Here is a 22,495-nt window from a genome sequence, read left to right as displayed (position 1 = left end):
GGGAGATTGCAGGCAGCTGCATGACTAATAGGGTTGGCATAGTAGGGAATTTTAACTTTCCCAATGTAAACTGGGACTGTCGTAGTGCCAAGTGCTTAGATAGGGTAGAATTTTTCAAGTGTGTTCAGGAAAGTTTCCTCAGGCAATATGTAGAAGACCATATAAGAGAGTGGGTGAATCTTGAAATACTCTCAGGAAATTGAGCAGGCCAAGTGACTGAAGTGTCAGTGGGTGAGCCTTTTGGAACGGTGACTACAGTTCTATTAGCGTTTAAATAGCTATCGATCACAACAGGGCTCATCCAAAGTTAAATTTCTAAATTGCAGAAAGACTAACTTTGAATGGTATTATTCAGGAACTTGCAAATGTTGTTTTGAGCAGGATGCTTGTGGGCAAAGGGACATCTGAGAACAGGGATGCATTTAATCGTGAGATAGTGAGAGTTCAAGGTACTCATGTCCCTATTAGAGTAAGAGCAAGGCAAGTAGATGTAAGGAAATATGGATCATGAGAGAAAGTGACGCTCAACTTGAGGCACGGGTAAAGGCAGCCGGGATCAAATGTGTTGTTGGATGAGTAAAGGATTTGAGGTGCATACTTAAGTAGGGAGTAAGGAGGGCAAAAAGGAGCCATGAAATAGATCTGACAGGTAAGATTAAGGTGAATCCAAAGGAATGTTAGAAATATATTAAAGGAAAAAATGTAACTGGGGAGAAAATAGGGCCCCTCAGAACCAAAGGTAGTCATCTATGTGTGGAGCCAAAGGAGATGTGCAAATTTTGCAACAAATACTTGATCTCTGTTTTTACCATGAAGCAGTCCATTTTCTCTGTTTGCTTCAAGGAAACCGTTATCATGCCAGTCCCCAAGAAAAATAAAGTGACCTGTGCCATTGACCATAATGAAGTGCTTTGAAATATGGATAATGATCCATATCTACGCCAGCCTTCTGAATAAATACTCAAATTTGATTACAGGATGGAGGACTTCATTTCTCTTGCAGCTCTTAATCATCTTGACAATAAGAACACTTACCATCACTTACTGTATACAGTTTACTTTGTGGGCTTTATGTGAACAAGTTATTTCATTGCAGCATGGTGTATATAACATATTAATTGTCACCTTGTCATGTTTTGAGAAGCTTGTGTGGTCCTGAGATCCTGAGAGCGATGCCATCTGGAGCTATGCTCCTGGCAGGGCCACCCATGGCGGTAAGGTCGAGGGGGAGGATTCTGACAAAGAGCAATCCAACCAAGACCTCAATGGTGGAACAGGCGGAGGATGATGGCTCACCTTAGTGGAGCTGGGAAGGCGGATGAAAGCTGCAGCAGAAAAGGGTCTCCGGTCGTCTTGGACTCCATGCCATTGGATCCTGACACAGGTCTGTCAAGGACCGTTTGGTGGCAGTCTGTGCACCAGTCTCCCCACGTTAAACAAAGTCACGCACTGGCGTCCTCCAACCCTGTAGACACCTATGGTCAGCCATGACTGAAGGGGGCCTAAGAAGAAGTAATTTGTAATTGATTACAGATGGAATAGATAAGGTGAATGTACAGAATCTTTTGAAGACTAGAGAACTTGGGAAAGTTCATGGTAATTTCTTGAGGACAATCCATATTACAGCCAAGTTAGGCACTGATATCTCAAGATGTATCTCGCGAGCCTGATCAGATATATTCAAGGACCGTATGGGACTCCAGAAAATAATTTGTAGGAGTCCTGGGTGAAAGATAAGAATAAGGGGTAGGCCATTTAGGACTGAGATGAGGAAATACTTTTTCACCCAGAGAGTTGTGAATGTGTGGAATTCTCTGCCACAGAAGGCAGTGAAGGCCAATCCACTGAGAGAGAGTTTCAAGAGAGAGTTAGATTTAGCTCTTAGGGCTAACGGAATCAAGGCATATGGGGAGAAAGCAGGAATGGGGTACCGACTGTGGATGATCAGCCATGATCATATTGAATGGCGGTGCCGGCTCAAACGGCCGAATGGCCTACTCCTGCACCTATTTTTCTATGTTTCTATGTTTCTATGAATCACCGTAAGATATTGGTGAGGTGTGAGAAAACTGGAGGATGTTTAATGTTGTCCCTCTTTCTAAGAAAAATCTTGGAACTAACATATGCGGTAGTAAAGTTACTGCAGAGGATTCTAAGGGATAAAATATACATATATTTGGTAAAACAGGGATTGATTAGGATAGAAGATGGACACAAAAGGCTGGAGTAACTCAGCGGTACAGGCAGCATCTCTGGAGCGAAGGAATGGATGATGTTCCGGGTCAAGACCCTTCTTTAGACAGGTTAGGGATAAGGGAAACAAGAGATATAGACAGTGATGTGGAGAGATAAAGAACAATGAATGAAAGATATGCAAAAAAGTAACAATGATAAAGAAAACAGGCCGTTGTAAGCTGCTTGTAGGGTGAAAATGAGAAGCTAATGCAACTTGGGTGGAGGAGGGATAGAGAGCGACGGAATGCCAGGGCTACCTGAAGTGAGAGAAATCAAAAATCATACCACTGGGCTGTAAGCTGCCCAAGTGAAATATGAGATGCTGTTTCACCAATTTACATTTAGCTTCACTCTGACAATAGAGGAGACCGAGGACAGAAAGGTCTGTGTAGAAATGGGAAGGAGAATTAAAGTGTTCAGCTACCGGGAGATCAGGTTGGCTCATGCGGGCTGAGTGAAGGTGTTCCGCGAAACGATCGCCCAATCTATGTTTGGTCTCGCCGATGTATAAGAGTCCAAATTTTGAACAACGGATACAGTAGATGAGGTTGGAGGAGGTGCAAGTGAACCTCTACCTAACCAGAAAGGAGTGTCGAGGTCCCTGGACAGAGTCGAGGGAGGAGGTATAACGACAGGTGTTGCAACTTCTGCGGTTGCAGGGGAAGGTACCTGGGCAGCGGGTGGTTTGGGTGGGAAAGGATGAGTTACCCAGGGAGTTGCGGAGGGAACGGTCTCTGCAGAAGGCGGAAAGGGATGGAGATGGGAAAATGTGGCTAGTGGTGCGATCCCGTTGGAGGTGGCGGAAATTTCAGAGGATTATGTGTTGTATGCGACGGCTGATGGAGTGGAGGGTAAGGACTAGGGGGACTTTGTCTCTGTTGCGACTAAGGGGAGGGGGAGCAAGGACAGAGCTGCAGGGTACCGAGGAGACACGAGTGAGGGTCTTATCTATGATAGGAGGGGAATCCTCGTTCCCAGGGCCGGTGCTAGGAATTGCGGGGCCCAATTAGAAAACTGATGGCGGGGCCCCTACTCTAGAAAAGTAAAAATTTATGTATGTTTATATTTCGTGTAGTTTCGGGAATTTTAAGGCAAGCTGGTTGGTGATTGGATGCAACCCCCCTAGAGACAGCGTTTGATTGGCCGCCAAATAAATTTGTCAAATCTGTAACAAAAATCGCTGGTCGGTGCGAACTCAGTGGACTATCTGGTTGTATCTCCAAACTAATATGGTTGTATCTCCAAACTAATCTGGTTGTATCTCCAAACTGATCTGGTTGTATCAACCAGACTATCTGGTGGTATCTCCAAACTAAACAGTATAACATGCAGGTACATTCATTTAAAATTAAATTCAGTGATTATTTCACATGATTTCTCACTGTGTAAAGCTCAATATCTGACCAATTTCTGTTTAACACGTTTGGTCTGCCGTGAGCATGTTTCGTTGCATCTCGTTGCATCTCCCCTTTTCCTAATCGGCCACAATTCAGATAATAGTCTACTTTCCTGTTTTTGCCATCAAAGTGGATAACCTCACATTTATCCACATTATACTGCATCTCCCATGCATTTGCCCACTCACCCAGCCTATCCAAGTCACCTTGCAGCCTCCTAGTTTAGAGGGGTTTAAACGGTTTAGAGATGTTTAGAGGGCTTCAGATGGGTTCAGGTGTGTTTACAATTGTTTAGAGGGGAATAGAGGGAAATAGGGGGGCTAGAGGGGGTTTAGACATGTTCAGAGGGTCCCAGAGGGGTTTAGAGACGTTATAAGCCCCCCGTGAGAAATTGTAATTCTCTGAAATTGAAGATAGACATAAAGCTGGAGTAACTCAGCAGGACAGGCAGCGCAGCGACTCTGGAGAGAAGACCTTTCTTCAGACCGCACTGAACTCGCGTCGATGAGAGTACTTGTGATTGTCTGAAGAAGGGTCTCGACCAGAAACACAACCCTCTCCCCAGAGCCGCTGCCCGTCCCGCTGAGCCACCTTCAACTTCAGAGCCAAACAAAAAACACAGAGTGCTGGAGGAACTCAGCGGGCCAGGCGAATGCTTCACCCGCAGGGTTTCTCCAGCATTTTTGTCTACTGCAAAACGTCAACGATTCCTGGAATGCTGAGGGGACAGGGTGATAGAGAGGGAGTGGGAGAGCTAGAGAGAGACAATATGGGGAGCGGGAGAGAGAGCGCGAGAGAAAGAGGGAGGGAGGGAGGGAGTGAGCAAAAGACAGAGAGACACAACCAAAGATCCGCTATAAGATCTTTGGACACAACGTGGGTCGGTAGGTGAATGACTAACCTGCACACCAGGAAGAAGCCCCTTCTCGCGGTCCGGGGCCCTCACTCATGATGGTGAGTTAAATGAAATTCTCAACGTGTCATCGATCTACATTCCTCAGTAAATGTAATTGTGTTTTAAACAAGTATTAATGACGCCGCGTGAATTTTATTCAAAGGAACACGGCGTCATTAATACTTGTTCAAAACACTATAACATTTACTGAGGAATGCGGATAGATGCAGTTTCATGACATTGCATAACAAGGTGTTAAGTACTTACCGTTAAGTACTTACCAGCACTAGTTAACAAATCGTTTGTGTATGATGGCCGTGCAGCGGTTGTTATACATGTTCGTTTTTAAAAAATCCGGATGGCGAATTTAAAAAAATCTTTATTTAACAAAGAGAATTCGTATTTCCGTACGAAATACTGAACATTAGTGCGGGGCCCCGCTTAGGCGCGGGGCCCAATTTGGAGCAATCGGTCAAATCGGCTTAACGCCGGCCCTGCTCGTTCCCTAAAGAATGAGGACATTTTGGATGTTCTAATATGGAACACCTCATCTTGGGAGCAGATGCAGCATAGACTGAGGAATTGGGAGTACGGGATAGAGTCTTTGCAGGAAGCAGGGCGGGAAGAAGTGTAGTCGAGATAGTTGTGGGTGTCAGTGGGTTTGTAATAGACGTCATTCAATTGTCTATTTCCTGTGATGGAGACGGTTCAAGAAAGGGGAGGGAGATGTCGGAGATGATCCAAGTAAATTTGAGTGCAGGATGAAAATTGGTGGTGAAGTTGATGGTCCATGAGTTCAGCATGGGTGCAGGAGGTAGCACCGATGCAGTCGTCAATGTAATGGAGATAGAGCTTGGGGATAGGCCCAGTGTACGCCTGGAACAGGGATTGTTCAATATACCCTACAAAGGGGCAGGCATAGCTGGAGCTCATGCGGGTGCGCATAGCGACGCCTTGGAGGAAGTGGGAGGAATCAAAGGAGAAGTTGTCGAGGGTGAGACCAGCTCTGTTAGGTGTAGTGTAGTGTTACTAGAGGGAAATTGGATGGTTCCGCGGTTGAGGTAGAAACTGAGGGCTTTAAAGCCTTCCTGGTGGGGGACTGAGGCGTAGAGTAACTAAACGTCCATAGTCAATAGACAATAGACAATAGACAATAGACAATAGACAATAGGTGCAGGAGTAGGCCATTTGGCCCTTCGAGACAGCACCGCCATTCAATGTGATCATGGCTGATCATCCCCAATCAGTACCCTGTTCCTGCCTTCTCCTGACTCTGCTATTTTTAAGAGCCCTATCTAGCTCTCTCTTGAAAGCATTCAGAGAACCTGCCTCCACCGCACTCTGAGGCAGAGAATTCCACAGACTCACCACTCTCTGTGAGAAAAAGTGTTTCCTCGTCTCCATTCTAAATGGCTTACTCCTTATTCTTAAACTGTGGCCCCTGGTTCTGGACTCCCCCAACATCGGGACCAATGTTCCTGCATCTAGTGTGTCCAAGCCCTTAACAATCTTATATGTTTCAATAAGTTCTCCTCTCATCCTTCTAAACTCCAGAGTGTAGAGTTCAACTCCAGACAGCGCCCATAGTCGGGATCGAACCTGGGTCTCTGGCGCTGCACAAGTCCAGCTGCTCCATTCTCTCAGCATATGACAGTCCCACCATCCCGGGAATTAACTTTGTAAACCTACGCTGCACTCCCTCAATAGCAAGAATGTCCTTGCTACAAATTCGGGGACCAAAACTGCACACAATATTCCAGGTGTGGTCTCACTAAGGCTATGTACAACTGCAGATAGACCTACTTGCTCCTATATTTGATTCCTCTTGTTATAAAGGCCAACATGCCATTCGCTTTCTTCACTACCTGCTATACCTGCACGCTTACTTTCATAGACTGATGTACAAGGACCCCCAGATCCCGTTGTACTTCCCCTTTTCCCAACTTGACGCCATTTAGATAGTAATCTGCCTTCCTGTTTTTGCTACCAAGTGGATAACCTCACATTTATCCGCATTAAACTTCATTTGCCATGCATCTGCCCACTCCCCCAACCTGTCCATGTCACCCTGCATTCTCATAGCATCCTCCTCACAGTTCACACTGCCACCCAGCTTTGTGTCATCTGCAAATTTGCTAATGTTACTTTGAATCCCTTCATCCAAATCATTGATGTATATTGTAATTAGCTGCGGTCCCAGCACCGAGCCTAGTAAAGATGAGGGAGCAGGGGCTCGGAAAGTGGAAGTCATTGATGAGACAAAGGGCATGTGAGGTATCTTGGACATAGGTAGGGAGAGATTGGACCAGGGGGAATAGGATGGAGTCGAGGTACGTGGAAATCATTTCTGTGGGACCGGAGCAGGCAGAAACAATGGGTCTGCCGGAACAGTTGTGTTTGCGGATTTTGGGGAGAATGTAAAAAAGAGCTGTGCAGGGCTGGGAAATGATAAGTTTGGAGGCTATGGAAGACAGACAGCCAGCAGCGATGAAATCAGTAATGGTGTTTGAGATTAAGACCTGGTGCTCATCTTTGGGATCATGGTCCAAGTATAAGTAGGAGGAGGTGTCTGAGAGTTATCGCCTGGTCTCAGCCCGGTAGAGGTCAGCGCGCCAGACTACCATGGCATCTCCCTTTTCGATGGGTTTGATTATAATGTCAGGGTTGCTGCAGAGTGAGCGGAGGGCTGTACATTCAGAGGGGGTGAGGTTGGAGTAGGTAAGGGGAATGGAAAGGTTGAGATGGTTGATGTCATGGAATAATGAGGTCTAGAGAGAGAAGAAGGCTGTTCTGGGGAGTTCAAGAGGAGGGGGACCGGTGGAGGTGGGAGAAGGGGTCATCACTGGGTGATGAAGACTCTTGACATAGAAAAAGGCATGGAGGCGACGGAAGAAAAGCTCTACGTGGTGGCGGACCCGGAACTCATTGAGGTGGGGGCGGAGGGGAATGAAGGTGAGGCCTCTGTTGATGACAGGCCGTTCCGTATCAGAAATGGGGAGGTCAGGGAGGGATGGTGAAGACACAACAAGGGTGGGGGTTGGGGTCAGAGGAGGGCCGGGGAGTGGACAAACGCCGAGGTGAGATCATGTGGGGGAATGGTGGGTTTTCAGAGAGGAGGAGGGTGGGAGGACTATAGTATGCGTGGGGTTTGGTCGGGGTAACCTGGTTAAAAGAGGGGGAAGGGGAAGACCCATCACTACTGAGGTTAGTTTTCTTAATTTTGTGCTTGGGAGATCATGTCTCATGAATTGATTGAGCTTTTTTAAGAAATAGACAAGAATGTTGGAATGTATGGACTTCAGCCAGGTCTTTGAAAGGTTCTGCAAGGTAGGCTGCTCTAAAAGGTTACATTGCATGAGATCCAGGGACAGCTATCTGAATGGATACAGAAATGGCTTCATGGTAGGAAGTAGAAGATGGTGGTGGAAGGTTGTTTTTTGAATTGGAGACCTGTGACTTCTCATGCGCCTCATCGATCAGTGTTGGGCCTGATGCTGTTTGTGTTTTGTACTAATAATTTGGGTGAGAATGTACAAGGCATAATTAGTAAGTTTGTAGATGACACTAAAATAGGTGTTGTGGTAGACAGTGAAGATGGTTATTAAGAATTACAGCAGGGTCATGATCAGTTGGGCAAATGGACCGAGGAATGACTTATGGAGTTGATTCAGGCAATTGTGAGGCATTGCATTTTGGGAAGTTAAACCAGAACAAGTCCTTCATAGTGAATGGTGTGGCCTTGGGAAGTGTTGTAGAACAGAGGGATCTAGGAGTACAGGTACTGTACATGCTTCTCTGAAAATGGTATCATAAGTAGATTTGGCATGATGATCTTCATCAGTCAGGGAATTAGGTATAGACATTGGGACACAATGCTGTGCTTGTACAAGGTATTGGAGAAGCCACTCTTGGAGTATTGTGTCCAATTTTGGTCACCCTGCTGTTGGAAACATGCTGGAAAAGATGGAGAGAAGATTTACGAGGATGTTTCCAAGTGGGACTGAACTATAGGGGGAGGTTGGCCAGAGAAGACTTTATTCCTTGGAGTGCAGGAGGCTGAAGGATCTTATAGAGGTGTATAACATCATGAGGGGAATAGATAAGATGAATGCACTGTATTTTTTCCCAGGATAGGAGAATCAATAACTAAAGTGCATAAGTTTAATACGAGAGGGGAAAGGTCAAATAGAAACCTGAGGGGGAACCTTTTCACACCAAGGGTGATGGGTAGATGGAACAATCTGCCAAAGGAAGTAGAAGAGACAGATACAGTAACATTTAATAGACATTTGGACAAGTAAATGGATAGGAACGTTTTAGAGAGATATGTCAAATGCAGACAAATGGAACGAGCTTTAAGTTTTAACAGGAATCTTGGTCAGTTAGGGTGAGTAACTCTAAAGGACCTATTTCCATGCTGTATGACTATTCCTCTGCAGTACAAAGCTGATTCCATAATTGTGAACAGAAAATGAATTTACATGAACAGAAATTTACTGACCAGAAGCCCGCAATTTCCTGAGGTGTTATCTATCTGAAAACTATTTTTTTCTGGGATTTCCTGCATCAAATCTCATCTGGGCTTTTAATCTTCAACATGTATACCGAATTAACTCCTATATTTTCAAAAAAAAACAGAAAATTTTATATGTGCTCTTTAAAACCTTTAATATTTATATTATAACTAGACCAAGTGCAGACCCGTTGGGTCTGTTCCCCCAACGTGCGGTTGTGGGGGGGGAGGCGGCATGCAGCGTCACACACACTAACTATCCCCCCCCTCCCGCACTCACGCTAATTAACCGCCTTGATATTATATTAATATTATTAATTTGCTCCTTTTACCCCATAACCACCCTATCTACTGACGCATAGCCCCCAACTTGCAGTCACGTCTAGAGAGGGGGGGGGGGGGGAGGGGGGGTAGAGAGTGAGGGCAGAGAGAGAAGGGGCAGAGACAGAGAGAGAGGGGAGGAGAGAGAGAGGGTGAGTGTGAGGGGGAGAGAGAGGGGGTGCTGAGAGGATGGTGAGGGGGAGAGGTGGGGAGCAGGGAGGGGGAGGGAGGGTGGAGGGAAGAGGGTAGAGGGGAGGGAGAGGATGGAGGGAGGGGAGAGAGAGAGAGGGGGAGATGGAGGAGGTGAGAGGGGGGAGGGGGAGGGGGAGGACGAGAGGGGGGAGGGGGGGACGAGAGGGGAGAGAGGGGGGAGGGGGTCAGAGAGGGGGAGGGGGTGAGAGAGGGGGAAGGGGGGAGTGAGGGGGAAGGGGGGGAGAGGAGGAAGGGAGAGAGGGTGTGCTGAGAGGGGAGAGGGAGAGGTGGGGAGCAGGGAGGGGGAGGGAGGGTGGAGGGAAGGGGGTAGGGGTGGTGGAGGGGAGGGGTGGAGGAGGGGATGGAGGGGAGGAGGGTGAGAAAAAGAGGAGAGGAGAGGAGAGGGTGGGAAGAGGAGAGGGGGGGAGGGGAGAGGGGGGGAGAGGAGAGGGGGTGAGGAGAGGGGTTGAGGAGAGGGGGAGAGAGGACTGAGGGGGGAAGAGGAGAGGGGGAAGAGGAGAGGGGGAGGGGAGAGGGGGAGAGGGGAGGGGAGGGAGAGGGGGGAGGGGGAGAGGGGGAGGAGGGAGGAGAGAGGGGGAAGGGGGGGATGAGAGAGGGGAGAAAGGGGGGGGGAGGGGGAGAGAGGGGGAAGGGGGACGAGAGGGGAAGGGGGGGGAGGAGGGGGAGAGGCGGGAGGGAGGCCGGAGAGGGAGGGGAGAGGGAGGGAGCAGGGAGGGAGAGGGAGGGGGAGGGGGGGAGGGGGAGGGGGAGGGGAGGGAGGGGAGAAAAAAGGAGGGGGAGAGAGAGAGAGGGGGGAGGGGAGAGGGAGAGGGGGAGAGGAGAGGGGGGGAGAGGAGAGGGGGAGAAGAGGAGAGGGGGGGAGAGAGGAGGGGGGAGAGAGAGGAGGGGGAGATGAGGAGGGGGAGAGGAGAGGGGGGGAAGAGGAGAGGGGGGAGAAGAGGAGAGGGGGGGGAGAGGAAAGGGGGGGGAGAGAGGAGAGGGGGAAGAGGGAGAGAGGAGGGGGGAGAGAGGAGAGGGGGGAGAGAGGAGAGGGGGGAGAGAGGAGGGGGGGAGAGAGGAGAGGGGGGGAGAGGGAGGGGGGGGAGAGAGGAGAGGAGGGCGGCGAGGAGGGGGGAGAGGAGGGGAGGGGGAGAGGGGGGGGGAGAAGAGAGGGGGGGAGGAGGGAGAGAAGAGAGGGGAGAGGAGAGAGGGGGGAGAGAGGAGGGGGGAGAGGAGGAGGAGAGGGGGAGGAGAGAGAGGGGGAGAGGAGAGAGGGGGGAGAGGAGAGAGGGGGGGGAGAGGAGAGAGGGGGGGAGAGGAGAGAAGGGGGAGAGAGACGGGGGAGAGGAGAGGGGGGGAGAGAGAGGAGAAGGGGGGGAGAGAGAGGAGGGGGGGGGGAGAGAGAGGAGAGGGGGGGAGAGAGAGGAGAGGGGGGGAGAGAGGAGAGGGGGGGAGAGAGGAGAGGGGGGAGAGAGGAGAGGGGGGAGAGAGGAGGGGGGAGAGGAGGGGGGGAGGAGGGGGGAGAGGAGAGGGGGAGAGGAGAGGGGGAGAGGAGAGGGGGGGGAGAGGAGAGGGGGGGGAGAGGAGAGGGGGGAGAGGAGAGGGGGGAGAGGAGAGGGGGGTGAGAGGAGAGGGGGGGGGTGGGAGGTAGTGGAGGGGAGAGAGAGAGAGAGAGAGAGTGTGCCTTTTTACTTCAACCCAAACAACCATTTGCAGGCAGTGCTTTTTTCCTTCAAACTAACCATAACCATATTTTCATTTTCAAACCAAATTAAGGGTACTTACTCACAGCTGTGTAGACATTTGTTCAGTCATTCAGAGCTCAGACCTCCATCTTGTAGAGACTGATTGAGGCACACAACTTCCTGGTTTTATAGTCCCTCCCCCCCTCCCCCCCCCCCCTTCCCCCCCCCCTCCCCCCCCCCCCCCCCCACCAGCAGGAGCAGCAGAGAGATTAGGGAATTTTGTAAAAACATTAATATCTCTGTCATTTTTCATCGACGGGAAAAATCCTCGGCACACATACGGCGGAGGGGGGCTCTAAGCGAGGTGGCCAAAAATGATGGCCGTAGGTGGCAGCGTTCTCTCGGAAATCGCAGCACAGATGGCCAAAACCGGTCAAGAACAGACTTTTAGTAATATAGATATGCAAATATCGGTTATGTAAATATTAGTTTAATATTCTGATATTTTAAAAGTTCAGAGCAGAAATAATTTTAATATACTATTTAATAGTGCAGATCTATTGGAGGAGATCAAATAGGGGAATATTTGAAGCTGTGATATATACATTGATGACCTAAAGGAATGACCAGATAGTAATTATTACTTTTACTAAGACTGAGAAGGAAATTAAGAATTTTCACTTTCGTGCCATTTTCCTGTCTTTTCACCATATTTATTGATCTCTGTTTCGAATAAACTCATGACTGAACTACCACAGGCCTCTGGGAAAGAGTTCCAAAGATTCCTCAACTTCTCAGTGAAGAAATATATCCTCATTTCAGTTCCAATGCCCTTCTTCAACACTGCCCACATTCTCAACCAGTTTAATATCATCTGATAACTTTGAAGTGTCACGTTTGTTCCCCTCAGTCAAATCAATGATACAGATTGTGAATAGTGGGAACATGAATGTCGATTACAGTGTATTACACGTCACACTTGCCACCATGAGAAAGGCTAGTGTATTCCTACTCTCTCTTCTCCATCTCATCTACACAGGCCTATAATCCCAAACTCCCATATGTTCTTATCTCGTTCACCATCTTCCTACTAAAAGCTTTCTGACAATCCAAATACACTTCATCTACTTGTTCCTTTTTATCTGGATTGCTAGATGCACCTTCAATGAATTCCAATAGATCAGATAAACATTAATAGAAAGATTAAATGAGAATTTACCGTTTGAAGTATGATCTTTATTTTGTGAGAAATTGAAGTGAGGGAATATGTGAAGAGCCCGCCAGCCCGCATGTGCGTCAAACTTCAGAGCAGCTGTATGAAACCACAAACTAGTTGCTGAACTTAAGCTGTAGAAACACCACAGCAGTGGTCAAAAGAGCCCAGCAGCGGCTCCACCCTCTCTGGAGACGAAGAAAAGCAGGACTCCCTACTGCTCATCTAAGAACCTTCTACAGGGGCGCAATCGAAAGCATAATGACCTACGGCATCACTTCCTGGTTCGGGAGCTGCAAGGCTTACGAACAATATCAACTCAACAGGATAGTGAAGACCGCCAGCAGGATCATTGGTGCCCCACTCCCTTTCCTGTTGGAGATATACAAGAAGCGGAGCATCAGTAGAGCCATCTCCATCATCCAGGACCCCTACCACCCATCACACCACATCTTCTCTATTCTGCCATCTGGGAAGAGGTACAGGAGCATCAGCTGCAAAACCAGCAAGTTGCTCCACAGCTTCTTCCCACAGGCAATAAGACTGATTAACAGACTTTGTCCCCTCCCCAAATATCGATCACCAACACATTCAACCTCATCCATACTTTGACAGTTAGGCACCTGTCAAAGTAAAGCCACTGTCGGTCGGAATGTCTGTTTTTATTCTATTGTAAATTTTAGGCCTACTTTCTATTTTTAGACATGGTAATTTTAATTTGTTTTTAAAGCTCTATGTATTTATCCTTTTTTATTAACTACACTGAATGGAAACTGATCGAGCAACGTTTTTTCGTTTCCTCTGTGTATGCGAGTACTCAGTGAAAATGATATTAAAGAAATACTGAATACTGAAAGATTAACGACCTTAAATTTTGGAAAAATACAACTATACCAACGCTCAAAATGTGGATTATAAATATGTTGTACACAGCACATCTTGAAGAAATACGACTCCTCATAATAGATAAACAAGACCAATTCTTAACGAGTTGGTCTCCATTTATTGACTTCTTGGATTCATGTGGTGCAACAGTATCGTAAAAACCAACTGTTTCAGGTCTGAAAGATGATCAACAATATAAAAACTCATCTCCTATCTCCTATTTGCTAATCTCTCTCCTGCTCCTTCTTCTTTCTTACTTCTCTTCCTCACTATCTCTTTCTTTTTTTATATACACTACATGTTTTTCTACTCTCTATTATCTCTTTCTTTCTCATTTCTTTCTTTAAAAAAATAAAAAATGAAGTTGTACAGAGAATGTATCATGTCAACATATATTTGGCACCTGAAAAAAGGTACCACTGTATTGTACTTACTTCTAATAAATAAAATAAAAAATAAAAAAAGAAAGATTAACGACCTTAGAATTACCAAAATGATCTTTATGAAAAGTAGGGTTGGGAGTGGAGGGCACGTATTCCCTCACTTCAACTTCTCATAAAATAAAGATCAAACTTCAAAAGGTAAGTTCTTGTTTAATCTTTTTATTTTATATCGAAGTCACGTGAGTGACCACGTAAAGCCTTCAAAGCTCTGTGGTTTCATGCAGTAACCCAATCTGTGTGTGAAACACTTAAATAGATAAACCATTAATGGTAGAAAAATATGGGTTATTAATAGCATGATGCTAACTTGCATACATGGCCATTGTTCTTAACCGGACCATAGTCCCAATTGACTTTGAGTTAGACAATAATTCATGCAACACTGTGCAGAATTCTATCTGCAAATATCCAGACATATTTAACCAAATTTTATAACATATTAACACGCACTATGTAAGCCTCTTGCAGTATGATGAAAGGGAACTATCCATTCTATAGGCTGCTAATGAGCCATCAGCAATATCTTTAGACTATTGAATAACAGTAAAGAAACTATCTTTCATCACATAGGTACTAGCAAGCTCAGTGTACTTGTATACCTAATGACACCCCCAATCTCCGCTCTGGTGGGTATGCTGTCACTCCAAATGTACGCAATCATGCCCATTTTGCTTATGAGATAATTCCCATAACAAGCTACCCTAATGTCAGTTATGACCCAGAGATCGAGCCAGAGATTGAGTACAGACTGTGTTCTTTGTGCTGAAATCAGTTGCTGAAAGCATAATCAACTTAAAAAATACTGCTCCCATTAGAATACAGTAGAAGAATATTTGCATAATAATTTACTGATATACATTACACACTACAATGAGTGTAGGCTTTTAGAGTGGTCATATAAAAGACACTCTGCATAACGTTAGTGAACAGCAGGTGAATAACCAATCATTTATTTCCCACTTATGGTACTATAGAGAATGACAAAGCAGCACAAGCGGTGTCAAATGTGCGATCACATAAACGCTTCCCTAAGCCCAAACTGAAAGCCACACAAACCTCTGTTACTTCCGTTTAAAAGTAACTCACATATTTTGTTCACAAACTTCCCATACAATCGTGCAAAGCTAGCTGCCCGAGAAGACAGGCTGCCCCAGCTATCACTTGTGACCGAGTAAATAGGAGCTGCTTCAGCCGCCTTACCTTGGCCTGAATGAATAGGCAAAGTTGCACTATTAAATTTCATGTTGTCTCATCCTTAATATCGCAAGATGTATCTACTGATAAACCCATAAGTTTTATCAGCTGCAAATTTTGCATATTATCTAAAACTCGATTCCACTTGGATCCACCTATATTGACCATACGGACGGAAAATATTTGGCTTCTATTGCCGCGGAAGATGCATTATCTAGTTATTCATACATTTCGCTGATAACATATAATAGTAAGATTAAACGAGAACTTACCAGTTTGAAGTTTGATCTGTATTTTATGAGGAGATACGATGAGGGATTACGTGAAGAACCCGCTCAGCACGCATGCGCGGCATACTTCAAAGCAGCGGTGTGGAATCACAGATAGACACAGTTATTGAAGTAAACATAGTAAAGACAAGGAGACATTAGTTTATCAGTTTGACCCATATTATTGAGGTTGGGAGCGGAGGTCATGTAATCCCTCATCGTAACTCCTCATAAAATACAGATCAAACTTCAAACTGGTAAGTTCTCGTTTACATAGATACATAGAAAATAGGTGCAGGAGTAGGCCATTCGGCCCTTCGAGCCTGCACCGCCATTCAATATGGTCATGGCTGATCATCCAACTCAGTATCCCGTACCTGCCTTCTCTCCATACCCCCTGATCCCTTTAGCCACAAGGGCCACATCTAACTCCCTCTTAAATATAGCCAATGAACTGGCCTCAACTACCCTCTGTGGCAGAGAGTTTAATCTTACTATTTTACTTCGGAGTCATGTGAGTGACTACGTGAAGACTTCAAAGCTCTGTGATTTCAAACCGTGTAACAGGTATTACTTCACGCACTGCCGAAGTCCTTGAGGGAGGAAGTGTGTTATCATAATCAACCAATGAATCTGTTTGTAGAAAAACACAATGGGTTTTTTAACAATAACAACAAAGAAATTAAATTGCTCCCCTGGGCTTAAATTAAATATTTGCAGTCTGTGAAATCTTTTCTGCAAATAAAACAGGTTTTGCCAACGGCTTATTATTAAATTTCTGAACGGTCTTTCCCCCGACCATCCTGCTGTAGCCAGGATGTGGTCTATAGGCACATCCATTCTTTTAGCCGTCGACGTGGATGCTGCCCTGGTGGAATAAAATGTGTACATGTTAGTGTTTATCCCAGCAGCTTTTAGCACCTGCTTGAGCCATCTCGAAATGGTTTGGCTCATCACCCGACCATAAGGTTTTTTATGACTGACCCACAAGGCTTTTCATCTCCCTCGAATATTTTGGTTGTGTCTATGTAGGATAGTAGGTGGGTCATGGCACATAACCGTGGTTCTGGCGGGTAAGCCCGGAATTCCACGACTGGATTAGGTGTTCCTGGTCTGCTCTGATTGATCAGTCCCTGGATAACGACAGAGATCTGGTCTGGAGCTGTGAGCATGCTGTCCAGTCGCAATAGGTGTAGTGACCGGACCCTCTGTGCAGATACAAGTGCCATCAACATGAGTGTTTTGAGCATAGATTGTTCCAGGTTGAAGGATCTGGCTGGTGGCTATCCCCTGAGGTATGTCAGGACCACACTGACATCCCATAAATGGGTGTACCTTGGTCTAGGGGGTTAGAGTTGTAAATACCCTTCATTAGTTTGACCACCAGCGGGTGGGACCCCATGGCCTGTTGTCCTGGAGCTGGTTTTAAATAGACAGGGAGGGCACTTCTAGCTGTGTTGATGGTCTGTAGCTGAGTCCTTCATCGTGGTGAAGGTTCACCAGGAATTCCAGTACGTTGGTAACTGTAGCGGTTGAGTAGGTGGTCCCTGTATCCAAGCAGTACTTCTCCCATTTTTTGATGCTGGACAAGTGCTGTTTTTTAGTGGATGTTCGGAGGGATGCTGACATGGTGTCGACGGTTTGTTCTGATAAACCCAGTCCCAGAAGTGGTTTGTGCAGAATCTGCAACCCAGGAGTTTGATTTGTTCATGGCACGGGTGGCTTGTGCCCGACACTGGGTGTTAATAACTCTGGGTCACTGGGGAATACCATCGGAGTTTCAACAACCATGTCATGGAGTATTGGGAACCATGGCTGCGTAGGCCAGTTGGGTGCTATCAAAATACCTGAAGCAGAGTCCATTTGTATTGTGCGTAGTCCCCAACTGATGAGGCAGAAGGGAGGAAATGCATAGAAGAAGAATTTCCCCAATCCAGCGCGAACGTTATGGGAATTATCTCATAAGCAAAATGGGCATGAATCAGGAATTGCCTCGCAGTCCTCTGACTGAAACCACTTGCCTGAGTCGCCAGAGTGCGCAACACAATCTCTTCAACCCGCCACTCAATCAGGAATACTGGTATTGAGTGCCTACGGATTATTATAAATACATTTTTGATTCACAACATGAACCTGCAGGTCAGATAAAAATATTATATGCCAGACCAGCTTCCTGCTGGTAGCTACCTATCCCAGAGAGGATGGCAATTATGTTTCCAACGAACTGGCAACTCCACTAACTGAGCAGAAATTTAAACATGTGCTGAGGGAGACTTCAACTACTTCATTCTACTGAGCAGCCTGATAACCTCAATCACAGATGTTGAGGCAGTGCTTCCCTGGTCAATATGATCCATATGGCCAGCCAGTTCAATGATGGTCTACCCAGTACCAGGGTAACCTAGCTGTTTCTACTTGGAACTTACAGAGGTTACTATGCAAGGTACCCTACCAATGTCTCTGCATCAACCTGATCTTTTCCAGAGACAGTGAAAAGATACTAGACAGCCCATGCTGCCAGTAAACCCAAACCTGGGCCAACAGTGCTCCATTTCGGAGGTTAATAAAGAGACCTTACCTGCCAGCGTCTCTGATCCCAGGTCGATCTGCTTGTTGGAGCTTAAACAAAGTTCCATTTGCAGACCCTGTCTGACCACATCTTCAGCCCCATGCATGCCATTCCTTCAGCTGGTGTGATGTTAGGTAGCTGATGCTGCTGGCCAAATTCTCTTATAGTGGCTTGCCCGTCCCTGATGGAACAGAAAATTTAGAGGCAAGAGCAGGCAGCTCTTCCTTATGCGACTCTCGTACATCATGCATTAAAGCATGGGATTCAGGCACACACTCATGTTCGGAGTCAGCTCCTTACTGATCTCCGACACCCCCCTCGACAGAGTGGGAGAAATACTGCAACCCTGAACCAGGCGTTGCCACAGGCGTATGACTCGAACTGTCTGTGTATGCCACCATAACACGGAGCATATTTTTGGCACCATTTCCAACACTCCCTTCATCGGGGTGGGAGGAATATTGCAACCCTGAAGCAGGTGTTGCTACAGGCATATGACTCGAACTGCCCGTGCATGCCTCCGTAACACGGAGCATATTTTGTGCCACCATCTGATCCATCAGATGTTCCAATTGAGACAAACGGCCAATCACATCTGCCATAGATGTGTGGGACAGAATCCTCTTGTCCAGAATCGTCCAACAGGACTTGTCTCACAGACTTGGCTTTGGCTTTGTCCCGACTCAGGGTTGCCAAGCTACTCCCTCTAGGAGCCGAATCGGAACTAGCTGTGCAGATCGGCGCTGCCAGCGACTCCGAAGTGGCCGTCGGCTTTCCGCACTGCCGCGGTCCTCTGCTGTCGGTATAAATCATCATTATTTATTATACTTACCAGACAGGTTGCACCTGTTTGTGACTCCGAGTCCATGCTCCCTTCTGGAGCCTCAATGGAGTATATCAATAGAATAGAATAGAATAGAATAGAATAGAATATTCTCAAGGGAGGAAATAGAGCGCAACCCTGCACAAGGTGTTGCTACCTCAGGCCTCTGGCCCACATATGACCTGGATGAGCCGGCATCATAATCGTAGTCACCTCTTTCCGATACTCCCCACGACAGAGTGGGAGAAATACAGCAACCCTGCCTGGTGATAGCACAGGCATATGGCTGGAGCCGCCTGTTAATGCCTCCGGTACACGGAGCATAGTTTGTTCATATGATGAAAAGAAGCATATCCCCATTAGATCAGAGATTCGACTGCTCTATCGATATCCACATAGTTGGAGTCTCTTATGAAATAATCTCCAACAGTCCCCTCTACTAAGCAGAAATTATCATGGCGCCACCCTGAACCAGGTGGAGCTCCCACAGGTGTCTGATAGACACAGTTCAAAAAAGGCTTCCTAAGCCTGGCGTTCTGGACTGCAATGGCAAGTCAAATTTCACTACACCATTTGGTGTATGTGATAATAAATGTCCTTTGTATTCAATTTAATTCCTTTTCAATTTAAACCTTTATTGGCATGATAAGATACATCGTTATATTGCCAAAGTATTAAACATAACCTTTGTATGCTATCTGCTACAATAGTCACAAATGTGACCGAGCGGCAACCGCTATTAAAAACCTGCCAACTCTATTTATAGCCGCCCTAAAAATAAAGCATACACTATACGCTGCTCCAGCGTAAGCTGAACCGACCTCAGCCGGCAGCATCTACTGTATGTTTAAAATTGCTCGGTGCTACGGCAGCTGATCTTACCCGGCTGTTTGCTCCTGGCCGCAGCTATTTTTAACTCACCGGCTGCTGCTTATCTTTTGCAGCTGTCCCGGCTGTGCCGGCACCCGCAATATCATATCCTAGCTCCTTACGGAGCCCCACGGCGGCCTCCAAATCCGGCCGCCTGCTCCCGTTCGGAGCTCCAACGGCAGCAGCCGCACAGGCTGCGCCCGTCAGCTACTCCAGGCCCGCTGTACCGCATTGACCCGCTGAAAACAAAATTAACTTACCTGCCAGAGCAGTTTCAAACTGCTCCAACTCTCGCGCCATGCGTCGACGAATTGATGCGCAATCGGGCTGGCAGGGTCTTCACGTAGTCACTCACGTGACTTCGATATAAAATACACTATGCTTCTTACGTTGTTTCATTTTGATGGAGGGCCTCCATCCTAAAACATTAACTGCCCCTCTTCCCACAGATACAGGTTGACTGGCAGAATATTTCCAGTCTTTCCTTTATTTATCTCATCGCTCACTTTATTGCCTGCATGGCATTGAGGTCACCTTCCTCCCAATGCTTGCTGTGAATCTGCAAACCTTGTCCTCATCCTCTTCTCATACATTGTTCATCTTGCAAATGAGGTTTGCATGAATGCTCATTTTCTAAAAACATGCAGCACATAATGATGGAGGAAATAGTTATTCATTCAGGAAGCCCTCGAATGCCTTGAATGCATCAACTATGAAAAGCAGGTGATAACATTGTCAGGGGTAAGAGCTCTGTAGGTATGCAGTGGTGAGTACGCTATTGTTATTCTAACCATCCCAAGCCCTCTTCCTGCTGGGTGGTTTACATTGAAATTCTGGTTTAAATTCCTATATGGATCGTAAGAATAGAACCAAAATGTATTCAATTTTAAACAATTATAAAAAGGATAATTTTTACATATGATATATTATATTAATATTTTTTTCAGAAGTTCTACATTACTGAATCCGGTAATGGTCCTATTTTTCATTAACACTACAAATCTGATATAGCTATAAAATGATGATGGAAACTGTATGTGACCTACATGAATCTTAAAAGGATTGTTGTCCACAAGGAGTGAAAATACTTTCAGATTAATCTGTCAACATTTTGAGTCATTCACTAAATCACAAGGTGTACCAGACAAATGGGTAGTGACCAAGAAGAAATTAAATGTCATGTAGGGTTTGGTTTACATGTGTAACCAACCAAAACTGAAGCTACTGGTGGACCTAACGTGATTATTTACATTTCTGCTTCAGCTTTGTTGTGGTTGATTCAACATTGTAAGTCTTACATATATTTTTCAGCTATTAAATACCATTTAGAAAAGTAAATCTGATACAACTAATATTTTAAAGTGGGGTACAGTTTACACAATCTGCTCGTCTTCCATTCAGTTTTCATGAAAAATTAAATTAGTGAGACATTTCTTGATGTTATCACATTTCTGCTGAATAATCTGTATTTGTTTCAAATTATATTCCTTCTGACTAGGTTTTGGTCTGTTAGGCCAGGCCCGTACGAAGCTTTTCAAAAAGGGGGGTGGCATGACAGGATTACAAAAAACCTAATGTGAAATAATGTGCGCTCTGCGCACATCACGAGCATGAAGCGTGAAGCCCCTCGAAGCTCAGGGGTTTTAGATGCTCTTTGATCCATTCTGAGCCTTGTTTTGGAGCATTTCTGCACCAAATTTATGACCAATATTTCAGAAATTAACAGGAAGCTGAGGTAGCTTTTTCACACAAAGGGTGCTGGGCGTATGTAACGAGCTGCCAGAAGAGGTAGTTAAGACTGGGACTATCCTAATGTTTAAGAGACATTTGGACACGTACATGGATAGGACAGATTTAGATGGATATGGGCCAAACGCGTGTGAGTCGGACTAGTTTAGATGGGACATGTCGGTCGGTGTGGGCAGGTTGGGCTGAAGGGCCTGTTTCCACACTGCATCATTCTATGACTAAAAAGTGAAGAAGAAAAATGCATGTAGATAAGTAGAGCAGATTTGAAAGAGGAGTGCAATGTAAAGGCAGAGAGAGGTTTATGGGTGGAAAGAAACACTCAACCGGAAGTGGCGGCGCTGGGAACGGCTGCGGCTCGCCTGCAGTCCGTTTGTCTTTACTTTTTTGTGTTGTTTTTTTTCGTTTTGTGTAGTTACGTTTTTGGTTTTTAAGCTGTGTTTATGTGGGGGGGGGGGGGGGGGTGTTGAAACGGGGCTTGCTGTCTCTCCCTTCGGGGGAATACAACTTTTTGTCGTATCCACCTTCTCTGCCTCCATCTGCGCTGTGGCCTAATGGCGGAGCTGGCGACCTCGAGGCTCCGGAGGCAGCTGACAGGACTCGTCCTGGGCTCGCTCCCGTGAGGGCGGCCTGACGAGGGGCTGAGGCTCTCTCGTGAGGGGCAATGACGCTCCCGTCGGAGCAGCCCAGCCCGAGGGTGGAACGGCACTCCCGTAGGAGTGGCCCAGCCCGAGGGAGAACGGCGCTCCCGTCGGAGTGGCCCAGCACAAGGGAGGAACGGCACTCCTGTCGGAGTGGCCCAGCCCGAGGGTGGAACGGCACTGCCGTCGGAGTGGCCCAGCTCGAGGGAGGAACGGCACTCACGTGAGGGCGATCCGGCTTGGGGCTGGGACGACGTTCTGGCAGCGGCGACCTGAGTCCGGGGTTCGGCCGCGGGCCAGCGGCTGCATCTGCTGGACTGGAGGGCGGCAGCTTCGACCACCCCGAGCCGCGGTGTTTGAACCGGCCCGTTCGCGGGGTTCGGTGAGCCGCGGACTATTTGTGCCATCGCCCGGTGGGGAATCGCCTCAGCGCAGAGGGAGAAGAGGAGGGAAGAGACAGTAACGATAAGATTTTTGCCTCCACCACAGTGAGGAGGTGCTTGGAGGATACACTGTGGTGGATGTTAATTTGTGTTTATTGTTGTTTTTTATTATATGATTGTATGTATGACTGCAGGCACGAAATTTCGTTCAGACCGTAAGG

General features: G+C 46.7%; 1 long non-coding RNA gene across 1 annotated transcript; it reads right to left on the bottom strand.

Annotated features, from left to right (window-relative positions):
* Nucleotides 1–427: 427 nt before the first annotated feature.
* LOC116975380 lies at nt 428–20,589 on the bottom strand. Its single transcript, XR_004412614.1, has 3 exons — nt 20,578–20,589; nt 16,164–16,166; nt 428–461 (listed from the first exon to the last, which is right to left on the bottom strand). It is a non-coding gene; the product is annotated as an uncharacterized LOC116975380 (long non-coding RNA).
* Between the last annotated feature and the right edge of the window lie 1,906 nt (nt 20,590–22,495).

The sequence above is a fragment of the Amblyraja radiata genome, chromosome 1, assembly GCF_010909765.2.
Source record: "Amblyraja radiata isolate CabotCenter1 chromosome 1, sAmbRad1.1.pri, whole genome shotgun sequence".
Lineage (NCBI taxonomy): Eukaryota > Metazoa > Chordata > Chondrichthyes > Rajiformes > Rajidae > Amblyraja > Amblyraja radiata.
Note: the sequence above shows the minus strand (reverse complement) of the source record. Positions and strands in the feature narration are given on the sequence as shown.